Source organism: Artemia sp. Qi Xiang Cuo, chromosome 20 (assembly GCF_049724085.1).
Source record: "Artemia sp. Qi Xiang Cuo chromosome 20, ASM4972408v1, whole genome shotgun sequence".
NCBI lineage: Eukaryota > Metazoa > Arthropoda > Branchiopoda > Anostraca > Artemiidae > Artemia > Artemia sp. Qi Xiang Cuo.
Genome location: NC_142813.1, coordinates 49,223,628 through 49,226,737, shown reverse-complemented (window position 1 = coordinate 49,226,737; position 3,110 = coordinate 49,223,628).

Sequence of the window (3,110 nt, the reverse complement as noted above, 5' to 3'; positions counted from 1 at the left end):
TCCAGTAGTTACAGTTACACTACCAGTTCTGCTCATTCCACAGCTTTTCCTCCACTGCCGTTTCCTCCTCGAGAAATACTCGAGGAGGAAACGGCAGTGGAGGAAAAGCTGTGAAATGAACGTAATATAAAAAAGTTTCAGAGTCTAGTTACAGTAGTTAGAACATGCGTTAATGCAGACTTCCGTAAGTACAGTAAAACAAAAACAAAAAAATTACAGCCCGTCTATGGGGGGACCCCCTCCCTGGATCCACTGATGTCTTAGTCTAAAAAGTATTATCATGCTAAGTCTTTTGCTTCCTACAGAAATGAAGCTAATGTCTCTATAGTTACCCCAGTTATTTTGATAACTTTACCTATAAAGACCTTTAATTGAAGTTTACCTAAAATCACTAGGCTCTTCCCCTTTTTCAAAAACCATGTTCATATTCTTCAGTAATTTATCTTTAACTTCGCAGCCGCAACAGTTCAAAAACTTCAAACAATCAGCATATGAGAAATTATTATTTTAATCCTTTTAATATTCCCTCTAACTCCTCGCAAAACAGATCAGCTTTCACTTCCAAGTTATTGAAAAATTCTCAGTGCGATAGTTCAAGACGCTTAAGCAGCATTATCTGCAGAAGAACTGCCGGATAAAAGTCTTGCTACGCTAGATCTCATCTCGTCGAACAATATTGAGCCATACCACAGGCCACGACAAAGCCAAGCCGCTGGTGAAAACAAACCATCTGGAGTTCCATACTGCAGCAACACTAGGGTTAACACCTTTATTAAGCAAATTGTAAGCATAGAAAAATTTTGGGCTTTAGAAATGAGTATTTTTTTTTATCAATCTATGATGAGACATCTTTCCAGATTTACATTTTTGCTTTGTTGACCGGTTATTTCATGGAAGCATCTGCTCTTCTTAGTTCAATTTGTTCGTATGGAACTTCTTCCTCGTTTTTTCTTCAACTTCATAGCGTCAGCACACTTTTCGTTCTACCATACCTTTTCTGATTTTTTCCCTTTTGTGTTGGGGTCAGGATTTTTTTTGTTCTAAATATAGTTTTTTCCAGTTGGTTTAAAACTTTTTGGGTTGTTGCGATTAACTTTAGTTTGGTTACTTTCGCCAATTAAAAAAATCGTAAATCGTTTCATATAGATATTTCCTAAAAAGCTTCAAGTCAGCCAGCCAAGTTTTAAACAGCTATGTGCGACTTGTAGTACTCATCATTTAGGTAATTATAAAAAATACACGGTAATTATAGGTAATTTAGGTAATTATAACTATAAAAATATAAAAGATACACAGTTTGTTTGAAGCTTCGGCATCTTATCCATTAAAATTTCGGTTACATACATACTGAGCCCATTTGAATATCAGTGGTAGCAGAGCTTCCTGTTCTCATGTCAAAATGTGCTTCAAGGTTAAATAAAGCAAAGAGGGCAACACTGTCGATCTCAGCGATTATTCGCTCAATGCTGCGTCCTATTTTGTTTAACGTTAAAAGTGTTGCCAAAGAGAATTATCAGCTTTAAAATCACCAACAAATACCAGGATCGGCAGCCATCAGGTCTTACAATCTGATTTGAATGATTTTTATTTATTTCTAATGAATATAAAAAGGGTATTTTTCAAAATTAGAGGATGGGTGGGGGCTAGACCGTTTACAGGGGGAGCCCCCCCCCCTCAAATTTTTGTCTGACTCTTAAAACAGTAACAAAAAGGCATATAAAGAAAATTGATGCGTTTTATAAAGTTTTTATAATCCCCCCAAAAAATAAACTTGAGGGGGGGATTCTTATTTTATCAATGACAACACCAAAAAATAGGTATAAAAAAATTTTTAGGGCACAGGTAATTGCCCCCTGTCCCCCCTACTATGGGCAATTTTGATTACAATTAATTAAAAAAAACTTTTTCCAAGAAATAAGTGTTCAAAGCAAAGTAAAGAACTCCATTAAACAAAAAATGAGCAAAAATAAAATCAAATAATCTACCAAGCGTGAAACTACCACAAATCAGCATCGATAAAAAAATGAAACCCAAAACGAACAGAAATTACAATATAATTTAAAGAAATAGAACATAATTTGCACTTTACTGAAAAAAATATCAATGTTTTTACTTTTATAACTTTAATAAATCAAATCAAACAATCAATGAATCAATCATTTTATTAATACTAAACTGTATTACAAACGTAAAGAAAAGTTATTTGTCCCAAGAAGCTTGGCTTGTTGTGGGCCTTACAACACAATAATAAAGTACTAAAACAACCATAAATATTACTCTAAATCAAACAATATATATGAAATAAAGATTAAAGAGAATAAAAACTACCATACAGTAAAAAAAAAAAAAAAAAAAATATAATAATAACGATATATAAGGTAAAAACACAAAAGGAGAAACACTAGGAAAAGAGAAAACAGGGAAAATAAACGAAGGAGAGAGAAATTACTAAACTGGAAATACACGACGAATAACTGCCTTTGCAGACAGAAACAACGGGACATCCGGTGAGATTGAATTCCATAATTGAATTGATTTATAAACAGGAGACCTCTGGGATGCTGTAGATGAACGTTTGGGTAAAACAAGTCTACGAGAAGAACTACGTAAAAAAGTAGAGTACCTACCTGAGCCTGTCCGTGAAAAAAATTGCTGCAGAGGCGGTGGAAGTGTACCTAGAAAAGCAGAATGTGCTAAATAAAGATTACTTTTACCCACAATACTCTCCAGCAGAGCTATTCCAGTATCATTATAAAGATCAGAGGAAGAGTAAAGCCGAGGGATAAGAAAAGTAGCCTTCACTGCCCTATTTTGGGCTCTTTGAAGTGAGCAGAGAAGAGATTTATTAGTATTACTCCAGACAGAGCAGCAATAAGAAAGGTAAGGAAATATAAAAGCATAATAAAGAGAAAGCATAACATCTGGGGGAAGAAATGAGTTAACCCGGTGCAACATTGAAGACTGGCAGAAGATGAGGGAACGGGTGTGAGTTATATGAGGCTTGAAACAGAGAAAACAGTCAAGATACACACCAAGAAATTACACCATAGCAGCTTGCGGTATAACATCATTCCCATAAGTCAGGATGATTGGCTCCCTTACATCTCTCA